The 6,568-nt window shown below is 42.3% G+C and overlaps 1 pseudogene; it reads left to right on the top strand.

Annotated features, from left to right (window-relative positions):
• The window catches only part of LOC100472147, a 67,805-nt pseudogene that overhangs the window by 5,180 nt on the left and 56,057 nt on the right, over window positions 1-6,568 (top strand).

The raw sequence follows: 6,568 nt of genomic DNA, 5'->3' as shown, positions 1-6,568 counted from the left end.
AAGATTTTATTTACTCAACAGAGATAGAGACAGCCAGCGAGAGAGGGAACACAAGCAGGGGGAGAGGGAGAGGAAGAAGCAGGCTCACAGCAGAGGAGCCTGACATGGGGCTCGATCCCATAACGCCGGGATCACGCCCTGAGCCGAAGGCAGACGCTTAACCGCTGTGCCACCCAGGCGCCCCAATTTTCTTTTTTTCTAAGAGATTTTGCCCATCTCTGGGGGACTTTAATTTATAATTATGGGGAAACAAGCTGCCTTGTTCATTTATTAGTCACTTTTGACATCAAGCAAAACTTCTTAATAAGACTTGAAAAACATCCCCGTTTTTATACATACAATTTTTTTTAAGTCACAATACTTTAAATGAGAACCTCCTGAACTAAGATACTTACCCCCACTTCCTAATTTCAGCAGACTCCGGTCAGCTAGAGCGTTTCTGAGATGTAAAGAGCGAAAGGGGTAGAGCGGAACAGTTCCAGATTTCAGTGTCATGACGCTTTTTGAAGTAGGTTAGACTATTTTACAGACTTCAGCTAAAGACACCCTTACAACAACAACAACAACAACAAATCCTTCAAGCACTGCGTCTTCAAAGGTATATCATCGCATGAGGCATATCATACCATGGAATAATAACTGAAGCACGCTTTGCCTTATAAATATGAAAACAAAGGCTATGGATTGATTTTGTGCATTATCATTGTACAGGCAAACAAAATGATCAAGTGCCCATCATAGCATAGTCTGCGCAATCCGCAGTTTCCACACTCGGCAGCAATGATCTTTTTAAAATGTCAGCTCTATATTCAAACCCTCCAATGCCTTTCTGTTTCGGGGTGGGGGGAGTATAAAATCCACAATCCTTGCTAGAGCCTTCAATGATCAGTCACGATCTAGCCCCTGAGGAGCTTTCTGGTATCTACTTTCTTGCCAGCAACTATTTCGTCTTCAGCCACATGGGTCTCCATGCTGTTTCTTAAACGCGTCTGTCTCAGGGCTCCTGGAGAACGGTTGCCTCTACCTTAAACACTTGCATGGGTATTTACACGGCTTCATGTAGCATTTGTTTCTGGTCCTTGCTCAAATGCCACTTCCCTTTCTGGATCACATCTTCTACCCCGACATAGACGATAGCTACTTTTGTTTGTTTGTTTGTTTGGTTGCTTGGTTGGTTGGTTGGTTGGTTGGTTGGTTGGTTTTTGATCTGCATTCCTCCACTGGAGAGTAAACCTTATAAGAGTGGGGGCTTTGTTCTGTTCAAAGATGTGTTCCCAACACCTAGAAGCGTATCTGGAACAAAACAGGCTCTCAATAACTATTATTCTTGAGCGAAGAAATGCAAATATTAGTGTAGTACAGTACTTGATTCACATTAGGTAATCAGACAATATCGTGGACTCTCAGCTGAATTACGTCAAGGTTGCTGATGTGATAACCATAGAAATGAAGCGGTTCCGAGCAGAAATGAGTCCTGGGGCCGCGCCTCATGCTGGGGTCCCCTCATTGTAACCTGCATGCAGCTATTTAAATGGGATTAGGACAATAAACAGGGGAGCGACTAACATAAACATAAAAACGTAACAGGGGAAACTGCTCAGAGAATACCCATGGCAAGTATGAACGCAACAGTAAAATCTCAGATATGTGCTGCCTGAAGCTTGCTATGTTTTTAAAACCGCATGTAGTACTCCACCCCACACCCCTGCTGAGACCAAAACACTTTTTGTGCCCGTTTCAGTACGTCCAATCCAATCCAACAAATTTTCCCTCATTTATGGCTGAAAGCTGAATCTCCTACAGATAATCGAGTTCAGATAATCTTATCATAGCTCAGTAACTATCTCTTCCCCCACGGCTCTTTTCCCCCTCTTGCTGCTCACCTCCTTTTGCACAGGGCTCTGTGTGGAAGAGAGGAAATGGGACATCGGCGAAAAAGGGATGGATCCGGTCACTACTCATTTGGATATGCACCCGCTACAAGGCTGCAGGAACCTTCCAAGGATGAGGAATTCATGTTCTGTTCTCTCGGAAAAATCCGGCACTGGCTCTTCTGTGTGGGCATTTTGGAGGATGTGAGGTGCCCAGCTGAGCCCTCCTTGAAGCCTGCTGTTTGTCATCTTCGAGAAATTGACTTCTTCCACCTACCCTGTTACCAAACCCAGAGCAATGGTTCACTCCGTAACCTCTGGGAGGGACTGCCGTTCAGAAAACTCAAGGAACGAAGTAGGTACCATTCATGGATTTGGCAAGAAGTGAGGAAGAAAGGGAAAAGAAAACAGAAACAAAAATCACTAGGAGTGGGCTGCCTGGGTGGCTCTGTTGGTTAAGCATCTGCCTTCGGCTCAGGTCCTGATTCCAGCGTCCTGGGATCCAGTCCCCCATTGGGCTCCCTGCTCAGCAGGAAGCCTGCTTCTCCCTCTGCTCCTCCCCTGCCTGGTTTGGACTCTCTCCCTCTCTCTTTCTTTCTCTGTCTGAAATAAATAAATTACATTAAATAAAAAATCACATTAAATAAAAAATCAGTAGTCGTGTGACTGAATTTAGTAGCCATACGATGTAGTCGACCTTGTTCTCAGCTGTGAGCAATCTGTATCTGACATTTCCAGCTTAGCCTTGGACAGGGCTCTGTATCATATTTCCTATCACCAAGTTAAAATAGATATGTATTGGTGCTAGAGAATCCCATCTTCTTCAGAATATTCTTAGTAAATTCTGTCCTATAAAATCAATTAAGGGACTTTATTTAGTGCCTACTATGTATCGAGCAATGTATAAAGTTTTATAAGAATTATCTCATTTAAACCTTACTTAAGACAATCTCCTGAGACAGATATCTTATCCCCATTTTACAGATGAAGCAGACGCTCAGAGAAGCTTTGTAGCTTATTCAAGGTCATGTGGGTAGTAGGGAGGTGACATGGCTTACATATTCTCTCCCCGTCTCTCTTCCCCACCTCCTTATTCCTGCTCTTCCCAATATATCCCCAAATTTCTGTTGTATCGTATTGTGTTCTAATGTGCACACAGCATTTTATTATAGTGTCACTACAGTAGTATTGCCACGAAGTCACAACCAACTGAGACGGGGGCTACAGGTTGACCAATAAAAGGCAGTAAGTCAAGGGCGCAGACAGAATGCCAGCTGTCAGACTTTGGTCTGGAGACCTCTTTTGTTTTGACAACACAGTGCTTTGTTTTGAATTTTTGATGTTTTTAGGCAGGTCATATGCTTGTCAGTTTGAAGTAACTCCTTTTTGATTCACACTTCTGTTCCCTGCATACCCCCTTCCCCTCAATTTTTGATGCATTTGAGTTTAGATCCTCTGATTAAGGTCATTCACAGACCCATGGAAGCTAGTAGTTAGGTTGTCTGATTTAAAATCGTTTGCTATTCCTACTGAGAAAACCAACTTGCATTCAGAAGAGAATGGAAAAAAAGGAAGACACATAGAAACGGTTCAAATGGAGGCTCGGGTGGGAAGAATTTAAGTGTAAAGCCAAAATAGCTTCTTAAATGGGAAAAACTGAGTGAAAGCGAACACTATACCAGCTGTCCAAGGTTAGAGCTGAATTCAAGTCACAAATGTCAAAGGACAGTAGCACAACTAAAATAGAACTATTAATTCGGCCCCACTTTTGTCTCCTGTAAGATGAGGGCTCTCCTAACATTTATATCTCTCTCTCCACAAGAGCTCAGATTCACGCACAGGTATAATTCACATCTTCCAGGCAGATAAAACGAAACAGAAGCAGCACCCTGTGCCCAGAGGTGGAGGACGGCAGCCCGGCCTGCCAGTGATGCTCTGGTTAAACCTCTGACCCCTAGACTGAAACAAGTCTCCCATTGTTGACTGTCTCTCTCATGCCACAGTAGGTAAACTTTCTGCAGTAGGATCATTTGTGAAAATGTATATTTCTAGCTTCCCCCCACTGCCCCTCCCCCACAGGACTTCTCAACTAGAATCTCAAAGTGAGACCTTGGAATCTGTTTTTTCGCAAAGATCATCATACAATTCTATGATCACTCAAACTTGGGAACCACTGCCTTAGACTTAAGCCATAGGTCCTCCTGCTTCACCTCATTTGATCTTGATGCCTGACTTTGCTGGAACATTGGTTCTTACCAGATTCCTCTCACTGAGCTGAATCCCAGCAACATGTGCCTTCTGGTGGGCTCTATTTTATTGCTGCCCCCATCTCTGGCATAACAAGGTGATTAAACTTTATAATTGTGTCTCCTCTCTATTCTCTGGCCTGGTGTTGAAATAACTAACTTCCCCTTGAAGTTGTCACAAGCAATGCCTTCGAGTCTAGAATCAAGGAAGTGGGGTGCTTTAAATATCTAGCTATTCCCTATAAAATGGTGGAAGAAAACAAGTTCCAAAGTAAACAAAGGGAAATCATTTGACAGATAAAACAGGTCAGGCACAGATGCTCAATAAATAGTTTGCTTACCTCTGGGAAAGCAAAATAACAACAACTTCTCTGGATTTCGTGCCTGCCAACCTTTAAATCTTTATAATAAGTAATTTATTTTGTAGTTCACTCCATTGTATACTTGCAATCAACTAGCAAACTATTGCATTATGTTTGCCCAGCTTTCCTATCAAGACCAGAGAATAAATGAGCTGCTGGATTACCATGTACGTATCCTTTTAAAATAGATTGAAAATATATGTAAATAATTGTGTCTCCTGAGTTTAGGCAGCATGAAAAGATGTTTAAGGATGATCACAATAATGCAAAATTCATGACAATTCATTTGCTATAATAGCAACTCTGAGTCACAATGAAGAATTGAGGACACATATGGGAAACATTTTAGTAGGACGGTAACCTCTGTGTACAAAATTTTAAAAGTAACAAAGCTCCCTGTTAACTTTAGTAGCGTCATCGTCTTCTAGGCAGCCAACTGTAGTGCAGGCCTCTCCAGAGATCTGAAAAACACTGAGTTCGTTACACTGAGCATTCTGTAGAAGTCTCCGAATTGGGGAGAATCCCCCAGACAGTGGAAACATTGTTTCCTTTCCCGGTGTCACCTCCCATTAGAACACACACCAGTTCACATCAGGTGAACAAATGCAGATTCTGCTCACAGGTAGTGACAATAAAGGACAACAGTATGTAGGGAAGCAAGATATCTAATTTCAAGAATCGCATCCAACCTTTTTAGAGGATAACTTGAAAAGAACTATCAAAATTTTAGATGCGCATATATTTTGACTGTTAGAAATGTATTTGCATTAACAAACAACAAATTAAGGATGCATACAAAGCCATCCTTTGCAGCACTGCATGCAATTAAAATCCCTAAAATATGTTAAACTTCCATCTGTACAGACTAGGTTAAACAAACCATGGTACACATTCTACTGGGTAGCCAAAAAAAAAGTAATGAAACAGCATTATATGTATTAACTGGAATGTTACCATGATGTACTGTCAAATGAAAAGTTGCAGAGTACTATTACATTGTGTTTACACTGTGTACAAAAGAATTTTTTTTTAAGTAGGCTCCATGCCAAGTGTGGAGCCCAAAGTAGGGCTTGAACTCATGACCCTGAGATCGAGACCTGAGCTGAGAACAACAGTCGACACTTAACCGACTGAGCCACCCAGAACCCCCAAAAGAATTTTATGCTTATATATGCATTGAAAATATATGCAAAATGCTGTTAACCATGATTATCTTTGGAGGTTGTAAAGGATCTGAAAGACTTGAGGGCTGTATCTCACCACTCTATACCTGCCTTACTATTGTAGTATTTTTATTTTTTCTTTTAGCCATATTGATTTGAAATAAAATTAATTAAAGATCAAAATCCTTAATAATACTCAACACGAGTGATGGTATAAAAAGCCTCATATGGGGCGCCTGGGTGGCGCAGTCGTTAAGCATCTGCCTTCGGCTCAGGGCGTGATCCCGGCGTTCCGAGATCGAGTCCCACATCAGGCTCCTCCGCTGGGAGCCTGCTTCTTCCTCTCCCACTCCCCTGCTGTGTTCCCTCTCTCGCTGGCTGTCTCTCTGTCACATAAACAAATAAAATCTTTAAAAAAAAAAAGCCTCATACATTGTTGGAGAAAGTTTTCATTGGTAACATTTCCATGAAGGAGAACTTGGCAGTATAGTTCAAAATTAAAATGCATATGTTATTTGATCCAGCAATTCCTTCTCTAGAACCATATCCTGCAGCTCTGCGGACACATGCACTTGACAGCCATTGCAGCATTATATGTCAGAGTAAACGATAGCCACCCAATTGTATATAAAGATTTTTTTTTTATTTATTTATTTGACAGAGATAGAGACAGCTAGCGAGAGAGGGAACACAAGCAGGGGGAGTGGGAGAGGAAGAAGCAGGCTCATAGCAGAGGNGCGGAAGAGCCTGACGTGGGGCTCGATCCCGGAACGCCGGGATCACGCCCTGAGCTGAAGGCAGACGCTTAACCGCTCTGCCACCCAGGCGCCCCGCCACCCAATTGTATATAAATAAATGGAGTGCTATGTAGTTGTAAAAAAAGAGCAAGAGTTCATCTGCATATTACAGGAAAATAATCATCAAGA

Source organism: Ailuropoda melanoleuca, chromosome 5, assembly GCF_002007445.2.
Source record: "Ailuropoda melanoleuca isolate Jingjing chromosome 5, ASM200744v2, whole genome shotgun sequence".
NCBI classification, from domain to species: domain Eukaryota; kingdom Metazoa; phylum Chordata; class Mammalia; order Carnivora; family Ursidae; genus Ailuropoda; species Ailuropoda melanoleuca.
This window is presented reverse-complemented; position numbering and strand designations above follow the sequence as displayed.